We start from the raw sequence: 14,185 nt of genomic DNA, 5'->3' as shown, positions 1-14,185 counted from the left end.
CCCCACAAAGCTGCTGACATAGGTTTAAGAACTGGCAGGGATGGACAGAATCAATGGAGATTGAGTCTATTTGTTCTTTTCTGATCAGTTCCAGAATGATGGGGAATTCTCCTTCTCACCAGAATCTTTTCCAGTTGGTCACATCTTAGTTTCATAGCTAACTGGCAAAGATGGATGCAGCAGAGATACATGGTGTTTCTTCTCTTTTACTGGCATCTTGAATGGCTTAGGTACAGCCTTGTAAAACATCCATCATGATCACTGCCAAAAATTGCTTGTAATAAAATAATGGTAATAATAATAATTAATACCAATGACAAGTAACAACAACAATTAAATGGGTCATTTTTGGCTTTACCAAAATGGCATGAGAGCAAAACTGGAAAATTACTGAAGAAAACACAGAGAGATGAGTGTCATGTTTCATTACACTATGAAAACAAGATGAAGGAAAAATGTTAATAGTGATTTGAATATACAGCCAAAGACCAGACCAATCACCAAGAAGCAGAATCCTATAGTTTATTGAGCTTATGTTCTAGTATTTATAATACTAACTTACAAATATCAACCACTTTAGGGGTTAGATTGTACCTCAATTTACACCCCATTCAGTCAGTGGAACTGCATGGGATGTGAGTAAAGGCAGATGTTTTTAACCACACTTAGTAAGTGATCCAACTCCCCGAAAATAAAGGAAACACTCATATTACATTAATCAGGAAATGGATCAGGCCTTAAATTTTATCTTCATTCTGCACATATTTCAATTTGAAATGTTTCTGAGGTGTAACCTCATTTAAATTTCATAAATAGTCATCAAGGCCCAGATCCACAAAAGATGCCAAAACCTCAGGTTTAGATGTCTAAATTCCAATTTTAGGATCTAATGCAATTCACAAAATTCCCACCTGGCTGTGCCTAAACTCAGTTCCTAAATTTTCAGGGTCAAGGTTCCCTGGAGACCTAATTTTTTTTTCTCTGGGCATGAACACTGATGGTGTTCCTAGACATCCAGACTTCTATCTCCTGCCTCAGTCCCAGCACAATCAATGAACTGGGGTAAGATGATCATTTATCTACCTGTGGGGCCTGATCCAGGGTGCATGCTCAGCAGCTACCAGCTGGATCAGTGCCCATTCAAAAATGACTGAGGAGGAACTGCTGCCACCATGCACCTTATAAAGTTTAGCCCCATGGTTAAAGCACTCACCCAGAATACGGGAGGGGCAGGTTTATTCCATTCCCCCCTCTGCTGAGGTGGGAAAAAGGATTTGAACAGCAGTCACCCCCTCTCATGTAAGTGCACTAGCCACACATCTATGGGATAGTCTGATGTGGGCTGCTCTCATTCTCTCATCTTGAAGTGGTTCCACTATGGATAACTAATGAAAGAGTCAGTGGAGCAGAAGGACTGGTCCCTGGGTCTGCCACCTTGGTGCCCTGTTCCTCAGGCTACAGACAAATTCTCATACTCTTTCTAGGTGGCTCCTTGCTTGGCATGCTGGCTTTGGCATTCTTAGGCACTTATCTCTCCCCATTCATTGTACTGGGAGCTTAAGTACCTAACTCAGTGTGACAGGTTGGATCACAGAAACCCCCTTGAAGTCTGCCACCTGATGTGCCAAGACTACTTCTGCTCCTGCTTCCCTACCCTGTCAGCTTAGGACATCTGTGCCCTGCCTGGTTTGAGCCAGACCCACTAGCCTGCTGCAAACCCAGACCCAGGTCTGAATGACATCCCCAAGCAGCTGTAGGCTTAACTGAAAGCAGCTTATAGAAGTGTTCCTGTCTTTAACACTCAGATGCCCAACTCCCAATGGGGTCCAAACCCCAAATAAGTCAGTTTTACCCTGTATAAAGCTTATACAGGGTAAACTCATAAATTGTTCGCCCTCTATAACACTGATAGAGAGATATGCACAGCTGTTTGCCACCCCCTCCTTCAACCCCCCCCAGGTATCAATACATACTCTGGGTTAATTAATAAGTAAAAAGTGATTTTATTAAATACAGAAAGTAGAATTTAAGTGGTTCCAAGTAATGACAGAACAAAGTGAATTACCAAGCAAAATAAAATAAAACATGCAAGTCTAAGTCTAGTACAGTAATAAAACTGAATACAGATAAAATCTCACCCTCAGAGATGTTTCAATAAGTTTCTTTCACAGACTGGACACCTTCCTAGTCTGGGCACAATTCTTTCCCTGATACAGCCCTTGTTCCAGTTCAGGTGGTAGCTAGGGGATTTATCATGATGGCTTTCCCCTTGTTCTGTTCCACCCTATTATATATCTTTTGCATAAGGCGGGAATCCTTTGTCCCTCTGGGTTCCTACCCCTCCTTCTTAATGGAAAAACACCAAGTTAAAGATGGATTCCAGTTCGGGTGACATGATCATATGTCACTGTTAGACCCCAAGCCTTCATTCCTCTCAGCCTGACTCACAGGAAGGCCTGCCTTCAAACAGAGCCATCCACAGTAAATTGTCCTGGTTGATGGGATCCATCAAGAGTCCAAACCACCATTAATGGCCCACACTTTGCATAATTACAATAGGCCCTCAGAGTTATATTTCATATTTCTAGTTTCAGACACAAGAGTGTTACATTTATACAAATAGGATGACCACACTCAGTAGATTATAAGCTTTGTAACGATACCTTACAAGAAACCTTTTGCATGAAGCATTATTTTAGTTACATTATATTCACCCTCATCAGCATACTTTCATAAAATCATATAGAGTACATCGTCACACTCAGACTTCATGGATTGTGTTGTTGTTCCTGTAATTTTCTAGGAACCTAAAAGTTATGTGTCAAAATACTGAGCACTGCAGTGCCTAAGTACTTTGTGGATGTGGACCTTACTGTTGAGGTGCTAAAGGCAGGGATAATCAGAGCAAGGCCTACATCTAAGGCAAATGGCTGCATTTCTTTTGCTGCCACAGCTACCAGAGCATCTAGAAGCAGCCACAGATCTCACAAAAGCCCCAGATTGCAAACCCGTGATAAACAGTGAACATACTGCCCCACTCAGTGGGGCATTAATCTCTCAACATCTGTCCTTATCTGAATTGCAGTCCCATGTCGTCTCTTGTTTTTGTGTCCCTGCCCTGACCTATATCTGGATCACAAAATGTGTTTTTTTCTGTGTAAGTTACAGCACTGTACAGATGAGCATTAAATACAAATACATTCATCCATTCACAGCAATCTTTGCTTGAAAAGGGGGCCTTATCATTTCTAAGATGTGCATACCTAAACCCAGCTCTTTGTAAAAACTAGCCCATTAGATGGATACATTACAGTTAAAAAGATAGAATGCTTGGTTTTGGGAGAGGGTATGTGTTTTCCAACCTGATCAGCAATGGGAAATTAAGGGAAAGTAGTTAGGTTAAAGAGCAAACTAAAGGAAGGAGAGATTTCTTGATTTATGGAAAGATGGAAGCTGAAAAGTATAAAAATACCATAGAATCAAGAAAAAGGAGTGAGCATCATAGGAATCATCAGAAAGTAGGCAAGATAGAGTGTGGAATGAAACAAAGACTGAGATTATCTCGGAAGGGGAAGAGCTGTGTAAACCTAACAGCTTGAATTTTCAGTAGATAGGGAAAGGAATCAAGTGAAGAAATTTTGGGTCAGATTCTCAGGTTTCAGAGTAACAGCCGTGTTAGTCTGTATTCGCAAAAAGAAAAGGAGTACTTGTGGCACCTTAGAGACTAACCAATTTATTAGAGCATAAGCTTTCGTGAGCTACAGCTCACTTCATCAGATGCATATCGTGGAAACCCTTATTCGTGCTGGGTAATAGGCATGTAAATAGTTTAATTGAAGTGTGGAAGCCACATGAGTAATTGATACTCAGTGTGAGTAAACGTTGAAGTTTCTGACCTTTAAGGAACATAAAGGGAGAAAAATGATTCGATCTGCGTTATTTTAGATAGATGAGACAATGTGAGAGGCAGAATGGGTGGATATTTAATCTGACAGTAATGCAGGTGAAAGATGAATAAGACTTGGCCTCTTTAGAGATGAGGACAGAGAGGAAGTAACGGAATTTAGAGATAAACACAATGGGCAAAAGGGCAGGACTTAAAAGGAGCCTCGATAAATGGTCTGGAACTCATGGGGAAGTCCGAGTAGTGAGAGATAGTGATGAACCAATGGTGACAGTGAGGCTGAGCTTTGGAGCCAGAGAGGTTATGAGTATGACAAAGTAAGAAAGTAGAGGAGCAGGTCTGCGACCAAAGATAGGAAGTTGAGTTCCATCATATTGTGTTGGAGGTAGTGTCGCGATGTCCATGGGGATGCATGGGAATGACAATCGGAAATGCAAGATTAGGGAGAGGTCAGTATTATATGTCCCTCCCCCCACAATAATCTACAAAATTAAAAACAAACAAAAATCGAAAACAAACACAAACCTAAGAAAACCCACATTGCACTGCAGGAGAAGCAACTTTCCCAGTTAGCAGGTTTTGAGCACACCTGATTTCTTATATTTTGAAAGCATTTTCTGTTCAAAACAGATTTGTTTCCTAGAGTCCTAATGTTTACAAAGAGGTTTAAATTGCTACTTTACTATGCTGCAATGAAACAACTAGTGCTCATTATAGCCTTCACAACACCACCACACTCTCAGGTACTGAATATCTGGTTAAAGAAAATCTTCCAGGAACGCTTTGGGTATTTTCAGTGCAATCAAAGGGCTATATGCAGTATGACTCTCCATCAACTCTCATTGACATCAGTGGAATTTTCTTTGAAGGTCAAGTGTGTCATATGACATCATGAAAAGATGGGTTCATACTTTTTTAAAAGTATTTTTTGAAAGTTTTGATCAATAGCAATGTTTTGTAAGTATTTTTGCTTTCAATTAGTATAATAAAAATCAGATGATTTACTGAACAAAAATAAGTTATGCAATTATATACATATGGGAAAGTCCTCAATTGTTGTAAGGGGTAAATATCTTGTGACAGTTCCCTTCTTTTGTAGCATTTCTGACAAGAGCAAGTGAAAAAAAAGGGACCTTTATTGCTACATTAATGCCTAAAGTTCCTTATCAATTTCCAGCAGTAAATATGTAGCCAGTGCTAAGTCATGTGATAAGGGGATGTTTCCTAATGCTGTTTTATGGATGTGCTGGCTTGTGCCTACAAAAGTCTCCTTGGTTTTCTCTGGAAAACCGTACCTATATTATTGGCCTCTACTGACATAGAAACCTTCTAAAATTTTATGTTGTAAGTTTCCATACATATTTTGTATAGATGGGGAAATTACAGAATTGTTTAAAGAAGAGGATAAGACAGAAAATGGGAGGAGTGAAAAAGAATATGAACTTTTTTAAAAAAAGTCCACAATTAAGTTAAGTGCTGAATTCTAGTGGGAAAATCTGGCTTATTTCTACACAGCTTTGCCCTTCAGCTCAGCTGTTGGCTCCACATTAGCATTCAGACAGCAGTATTGCCATTTCTAGTGATTCACTGAGGTATTATGAATATGCAAAATAGCAGGAGCTTTTTATGTCTATGGTTTGTCTTTCTTAGATGTTTGAAGGAATAATTGAAGCCAATCAGCTACTGATAACATGCATATAGATGAATTCGGCTTGTGGAAGAAAAATGTTTTAATAATTCTTTTCATAGCAGCCCAAAAGGTTGATTTCAATCAGGTTTTTGAAAATAAAACCTCTTCGTATTTTTTTCAGTTACACTGATTGATTTACAGGTTAAGATGTCATATCATTGTTGCTTCTCAACTTATTATGATAGCATATATTTAAGAACTATCTATTCAATGAAGTATTTGGTTTTCTATTATTTTCTCACTTGTTTTAAAAAAAATCAAGTTTGCCTCCCCTTGAGTACTGATTTGCCCTTCCAGGTTAAAACACTGAAATATTTTCAAAAAAGCATCTTATATCACACAACCAAATTTTGCTTCCCATATGCAGGCAAGTTGCCTCATCAAAGCCAAGGGAGGTGAGCAGAATTTGACCCTTAATCAGTCCTGCCCTCTTTTTATAGTTAGAACAATAATATTGTCATTAAATACCTGGCAAAGATCTATTATGTGACTTGGAAAATGAATGTTTTTGTGACCTTTCTAGACTCTTTTTATTGTTGATGGAAAAACAATATTTATCAAGAGGAGGGAAGATGATGATAAATAATTATCCATTGACAAGAGCAGTGCCAGGGTATTTTAAATGTCAATACCAGGGTCAGGTAATTATAACTAATGACATTGTTATTATAATGAATGATGTAATTTCTAACATAGCGGAGACTGTTTAAATATGGTACCTAATAATTCTGGCATATTACATCTTGATTTGGGATTTATTGGTTTAATTTAATAATTTTAATTTCATTCTCAGGCTATGTATCAAAAACTCTGACATACTTCATATCCTACTTTCATGTAGCTATCAACATATTGTGTGACACAAGTGTGACTCACTAACATGAATTCTCCTAATGATGGCCTAATGCCAGTTTATTTTCAGAAAGAAATGGTGACATTGCACTAAACCTCTGAATTTCCAGGGGGAGTTTAATGTGTGAAAAATAGTCCCACCAAAAATTTGGATTTAATTAACCAGTGGCTTAAATTCTAACAAAAAAGATTCTGAGGCAATATTGTTTTGAGGAAATGTAAATAAATAAATTGACTGTGTTGATAAACACCAACAATTTAGCAGGGTTTGGGGTGCATTGATTTGGGGTTGTGTTGGGTTTTTATTTATTATATATACTATTATTATTATTATTTATTTATTTATTTATTTATTTATTTTCTACAGGTACTAGGTTTGCTTTAATAAGAGATAATTTTATACTTTAAACCAGTTGGCACAAGGAGTAATACAGAATGGCAAAATCTACGAAGTAGTACTGGGTAGACAGGCAGAATCTCAGAGCTGCTTCATATCAACAAGGGCAGAGCAGTCCTTTCCAGTCATTAACACAGAAGAAAATTAGGATGCAGGAAATTGTGATCTGCACGAAGAGGGGGTATGTGTGTGCCAAGATGACACTCCTTTCTCTCTGTCCCTCCACACCTTTTTCCTCCCCTTTTGAGGATCTTGCTTATAATTACATTAAACAATTATTCACCTTTCTTTTGCACTTTAGCTTCTTGTGTGATTTTTAGATGTCTGTTGTTTGCAGGGATAGTCAGCTAAGGATTTCAGAGTCCCAGTCCATACATCACAACTCCCTGGTTCTTGCCTTCAGCTGCATAGGATTTCTGGCAGCGCAGACATGGAAGGACACAGGTGCTGGATTGGGCAGGCATGACTGGGACCAGAAGAGGAGGAGCCAGGAATGCTGCCAGGGCTAGAAAGAGGTCAAATCATGGATGGGGATTAGACAGGAAAAGGTTGAGGTAACACATAAATTAGTGAGATTGGAAGGGAGACTGGTGAAACTATTGAAAGAGTGAGAAGTAAAACATATCCCATCCATAGATTTTAATCTGCGTGCTTGAGGGCAAATTGTTTAATCATTAAATAGAGTTTCAGGTTGCTAATTGTTCTCTTTTTAAAATGCTATAATCTTGTCTGTCATCTTTTTCTGGGGAAAAGAAGTAAAGAAATAAAATATAGGAGTTGTAAGTAAAAGGAGGGAAAAAAGAGGATTACAAATTGTTATCCTGTTTTTATTCTTAATTATTGTTATTATTAATTTCTATTTTCGTAGCAATAAGGAGCCAATGCCATGGAGCGGGATGTCTGCACAAACACAGAAGAAAAAGACAGTCTCTGTCCGAAAAAAGCTTATCATTTAAGTTGTTTGCAGTGTTGTTGTTGCCATGTTGATCCCAGGATATTAGAGAGACAAGGTGGATGAGGTAAGATCTTTTATTAGACCAACTTCTGTTGGTGAGAGAGACAAGCTTTTGAGCTTACTCAGAGCTTTTCAATAGCTTCATGCTGTGTAAGGTTCAAAGTTTGAATCTCTCATGAACAGAAGTTGGTCCAATAAAAGATATTACCTCACCCACCTTCTCTCTACAATTTAAATAAAATACAAGAGAGAACAGATACAGCAATAGGAAACACTGAGACAATATGCTCTCAGCACATCAGCAGCCTTCCTATTGTCAAGGTTTACATGAACATTAACATTAACATGAATGAATCAGAAATACTTTTAATATCCACAATAGTACCATTTCTGTATAGGTTATCTGAAGTAGTTCACCAAAAAGAAATCAGAATTTCTATGTTCAAGAAGGATTTTAAAATAGCATTAAAAAGAGCAGTTTATCTTAAAGACTGACGATATGTTCATATGGATGCACTCTCATGATCATTCCTATGATATAGATGTGTTCTCTGTAGATCCGGGATCGGCAGCCTTTGGCATGCGGCCCACCAGGGTAAGCCCCCTTGCGGGCCGGGCCGATTTGTTTACCTGCCGTGTCCGTAGGTTCGGCCGATCACAGCTCCTACTGGCTGCAGTTTGCCGCTCCAGGCCAATGGAGGGCGCGGGAAGCGGCAGCTGGCATATCTCTCGGCCCGCGCTGCTTCCTGCAGCCCCCATTGGCCTGGAATGGCGAACCATAGCCAGTGGGAGCTGCGATTGGCCGAACCTGCGGGCGCGGCAGGTAAACAAACTGGCCCAGCCCCCCAGGGGGCTTACCCTAGCAGGCCACATGCCAAAGGTTGCTGATCCATACTATAGATCTTTAAGATGTAAGTTTACACCACCTATGTTGGTCATTTTTTATACTGTGAGCCAGGCCTTGCAGTACCTATGCAGGTAAAACTCCCACTAAAAGCATGAGGGACTAAAACTTGTCTATATGTGGTGAAGCTTTCTTTTACCAGTGAGTTGTATGCCACTCTAATATAACTTTGAATATGTCAGACCTGTTTTAATATATTATTAGCAGTATATGTTCCACACCCAGTTACAGGGATAGACTGGCATTTGTGGATGAACACCCAGAGATTGTGTCTCAGAGAGGCACAGAATCTCCCAGGGTTGTCTGCAACATGCTTTCTCTGTTGAGATGGATCAAATTGCTCCCCATGATGCACCAGCCAAGCTACATCAGCTGGGAAGGTGAGTGGGGTCATGGACCTTCCTCCGCTCCATCTGTTTGTTTGGAGTCTTACTCCTTGGAGGGAAGTGGGTGTGAGCGATCCCTACACTGCATAAAGTTCACTGCTATTGTAGGAGGCCCTTGCATGGCTGTGCAAGGGAGGGGGGAGAATCTTTACCTCACTCTTTCCCCTCCCTTGCAACCAGTCAAGGGCCATTATAGCATGGCTCACTGTACATAACTGACTGGACTAAAGTATTGTGATCACTTGTTTACCTCTGCAACATTTTAGAAGCCATTTAATAAATAATTTATGTTTTAATTAAAAGTAAGAAAGACCTTCTGCCTGTGATATTACTACAAAATAACCTCTTTACTAAGCTCATTAAACCTGTACTATAATCTCCTGGAATTGTGTTTATCTCATGAGGAATTAAAAAACAAAACACACGTTAGTTTGTCATGTTGCTTAGATTCCCCCCATACACACACACTGTCCGTGTTCCCTCCCCAGTCTGAATTCTAAGGTACAGATGTGGGGACCCGCATGAAAGACCCCCTAAGCTTATTTCTACCAGCTTAGGTTAAAACTTCCCCAAGGCACAAATCTCTATTTGTCCTTGGACTGAGGTATGCTGCCACCACCAAGTGATTTAGACAACGAATCAGGGAAAAGACCACTTGGAGTTCCTAATCCCACAAAATATCCCCTACACCCCCCAAGCCTACACCCCCTTTCCTGGGGAGGCTTGAAATATAAACAAGGTGAGCACAAACCAGACCCTTGGGTTTGTAGGACACTAAAAACCCAATCAGATTCTTAAAAAACAGAAATTTATTATAAAGAAGAAAAAAAAAGTAAAAGAAGCACCTCTGTAAAATCAGGATGGAAGGTAATTTTACAGGACAATCAGATTCAAAACACAGAGGATTTCCCTCTAGGCAAAACTTAAAAGTTACAAAAAACAGGGATAAGCCTTCCTCTAGCACAGGGAAAATTCACAAGCTAAAACAAAAGATAAACTAACGCATTTCCTTGCTTTACTTACAGTTTTTGTAATCTAGATGCTTAGTTCAAGTAGGGCTTTGGGAGATATATTTTCCCTGTGCTGATTCCTCACTGACCGGGAGAGAACCAACAAAGAGAACAAAGCAAAAACCTTCCCACACAGATTTGAAAGTATCTTCTTCCCTTATTGGTCCTTTTGGTCAGGTGCCAACCAGGTTACCTGAGCTTCTTAACCCTTCACAGGTAAGGAGGGATTTCATGATACCCTTAGCTGTATGTTTATGCCACACACAGTACCTGTCCTCAGCCTGCAGTATTGCAAGGGGCAATGGATTTGTGTATAGAATAGTTCTGGCATAGTCATTTTCTTCTCTGCACAGGTATATAGTATTCACTGTAGCTCTACCGTATGCATAATATTTTAGGTTAGAAATGTAGGGCCCGATTCTGCTTTCCTATGGCTTCAGTGGGTTTCCCCATTGTAAGTACAGAAAGAATTAGATTCAATCTTTTTTTCTAACATCTTGACAAGGGCATATAGTCATTTTATTCAAACTAATTAATGATACGATGTATAGAGAAAAATAAATTCTCTTAGCCTTCCAAATTACCCATGAAGTTACAGAAGCATTTTGAAAACGGGGAGTGCAGGTAGTTGACTACCAGGAGCATTAACTATGTCAAATAATTAAGTTAATGTTCCAGGAAATTGTAAGTTAACAGCCATTTTGTCCAGGGCAAACCCCTTGATTCATAACATAAAAACAATCATAAATATAGGGCCATGAAATATTATAAGAACTATGGTTGTGCTTTGGTTTATATTTGCTAGTATTATGCTATGTCATAACCACTATTTTTTACCTCCATCCAGGCCAGTCTACTCCTGGGTTTATTGTTTCTGTGTATATTTTAAAAGGTATACATTTAGAATCAATCAGTACCTGGAAAGGTAAATAATCTCTACACATTTTTATAAGTAAATGCTTACATGGGTTGGGTCGCTGAGCCAAATTCAACCTTTGTGGTAACCTAGAGGAACAACTATGCAACTAGAAGGGCTCAAAACAGAAAAACAAAACAAAACATATTTTTACTCCATAGCCACTTCTTATGCTACTGTCAAATTTGCTCCTTTGGTTCTGCTGTCTGAAGTCAGCAAATTTGGGCTGCAGTAGAGTTTAACAGCCTCAGCCAAGATCATTATGTTAGGTATTCTACAAATACATAACAAAAGATAATCCCTGCCCTGAAGAGTTCACAGTTTAAATAGATAAGACACAGAAAGGGCTGGAGTAGATGGGGGACACATAGACTAGTGAAGTGACTTACCCAAGCTCACACATTAAGTTAGTGGGAGAACTGGAAATAGAACCCACGTCCACGATGCATGCTGATTCACTCTAGCTTGTGGACTCTTCCACTGGTGGGGCTGGCTAAAAATTAAAGCTGTGCCCCCTAACAGAGCCCTTACGCTAATGGGTGACTTCCTGGTGAGATTCAGCCTGTCTTCTCGCAGCTGCTCCAATAGTTACAAGGGGGTGAGGGGTTAATTGACTCTGTGTCTTTATCTGAAATTCAAATAAAATTACTCTAATTGCAGGCTGCATATACAAAGCATGTAGACTTCACTGGTTAAAAACACACAATGTGATTTATTGTAGGGTCATATTCCGCAGGGCTTATGGAGGAAAAAATGTCATGAATGCCAATGGAAGATTTGACCTTAGCAAGGTCTGAGGGATAGAATGTACCATTTAGCTGCAGTCCGGAGTAGGGGGTGGACCTGCCCTTTTACATCCCCAGTGGGAGGAGTGTAAGGGATTGTTCATCGGTGGACACAGTTCCTCCCAGAGCTAGAGGTAGTGTTGTGCAGTGGCATGGTGCTTCATGGGGATGGTGCAAGGTTCTACAGATTTGTAGGGGGTCATGATTTGTGACAAATTATGACCCTAGGGATGCTAAGAGGGGACAACACTTGAGCTCCCCTGAGCTCAGGAATTACAGTTGCCGCTGGTCATTGTGATGCGTGCACAGGAGATGGGAGAATAATTTCCTGCTCATTCACTCCAATATGCTCACAACAAGGTGTAGCCAGACAGCCAGCCCCCCCTCTCAGACCAGCATTGCTGGGAACACAAGGGAGCCAAAACAACAGGGCACTTAACATCAATTCCAGCACAGCCTTTGAAGCTGTGAGAAGCACAGGTGTGCTGCTACAATGTGCCTCTGGGAACATATACAACGATTAGGCTCACAGCAGACAGAGAAGCTGTGACAGACATGGCTCTTAGCCCTTACTAAATAGCGTGATGCACACACCCCAACATCCTAGGTGGGAAAATATTTACCCTAATAAAAGGAATGTCCAGTAGTCGAAACTTATTGTTTCTCTCCCTTGCAAGTGTAAACTACTCTTGCGAGAGCTGGCATTGCCCAGACAGACCAGCCCCAATTTGGCATAAGAAAGGAGAAAGAGAATAAAGGAGTACAGAGGTATAAGTATGGGACCTACAGCACCATGATTTTTGGGTGCTTTTCACTATCTATCTGCTGGTCAGCTAAGTGACAGCCTCCCAAGGCTTCTGCAGCTAAAAGGGTCCCTAAGCCTTGTCCCTTATTCATCTTTCCGCGGAATTGAGTGACCGATCCTGGCTTGGCACCGCTGGAATTGAGAGATACAAGGAGGGTAAGAAGCACCCACACCTGATCTCCTATCTTTAGTGTACACATATTTTGAAATAGAGCTCTATACTTTGTTTTCTTTCTTTGGGATTGTGGCTTCAGTTTTGTAACTTGTTTGTGTGTGTAACATCTCTACATTTAAATAAGTAGGCACTAGCAATTTTGTAACCACATGATTAGAATCTAGTTTAATAAATTTTGGTAACCATTTGTGCATAAGCCTGACTTGTTTCTCTGGTTTACTGTAAAGCAGCCAACACAATTAAAGAACCTCAGCCGTTTTGGCTATAAAGCCTGGCCATTAGGTGAGAGTACTAAGAGCCTAGCGTTGAGTTGTGCCGCCTCCACGGGGCAAACTCTTGGGGCGCCTGTCAGTCAATCCTGACTGCCCACTGCGAAGGAGCTCTGAGCTCTAGCAGTTAAAGTCACGGGTGTGGAGAGGCTCTTAGTGCTGCCATTGGGGCACCTGTCAGTCAGTGTTGACTGCCCACTGCGAAGGAGCTCTGAGCTCTAGCAGTTAAAGTCACGGGTGGTTAGGACCTTGGGGCATCCGTCAGCCTAGCCCGAGCTGCCCGCCGCGAAGGGACAGTGCGTCCTAGCGGTTAAAGTCACGTATGGTATAAAACGGGCATAGCTGGCACCTCACCAAACATCCTTGGCCATCGGCTAACACAAGGTCAGAGAAAATTTGACCGTGGTTTAAGACCTTAGGATAGTTTTGTCATCTTTCTCTATTCCACTCAGAAGTATCCTTCAGTTCTTTAGTAGGTGGGAAAATAGTTCAAGAGTTAAAAAAAAAAGTGATCTTGTGACTTCTTTTTCCTGCAGTGCTCCAAATGTGCCTCCTAACATCTGCTGTTAGTATAGAGCAACATATTTTAGATCTTTTCTTCATGTGGACATTTTTTAAAATAAAAAATGCTCGTTGATGTTACCCGATGTTTCTTAAATCTATATATTCCTTGCAGTGCTATTCAGTTCTTGGAGTGATGTATAACTACAGTGTTTCATGTATTGCATATCAATGAAAGGATCCACCCCTGCAGAAACATGTTGCCTAAGTTTGTTTTTCTAATTTTGAAGCCTATAAATGCATTAAGGCTTTACGTTTACTAGCACTGGATGCATACATCTCCTATGATTTGTAAATATTTACATCTTAGATTAGCAAGATAAATCTAAAAATGCTGCATGTACCATTGTCCCCACACAAGTATAACTGTGTTCCTGAATTACTGCAGCATCAGAGGTAATACCTTTAAACTAAAGATATTTTTATTATCGTAAAGAATTTTTCCAAGGTTCAGTGTTTATAAATATATAACTCAAGGTGTTCTAAGAAGATGAACTTTGTTGGCATATACTGCAACTAAATTCCTTGATTTTCCTTGTTTGGATAACAAAAATTATCTTCAGAAATATGCACACA

This window comes from Lepidochelys kempii, chromosome 1 (assembly GCF_965140265.1).
Source record: "Lepidochelys kempii isolate rLepKem1 chromosome 1, rLepKem1.hap2, whole genome shotgun sequence".
NCBI lineage: Eukaryota > Metazoa > Chordata > Testudines > Cheloniidae > Lepidochelys > Lepidochelys kempii.
The sequence above is the reverse complement of the archived record's forward strand: the minus strand, read 5'-3'. Positions refer to the sequence as shown.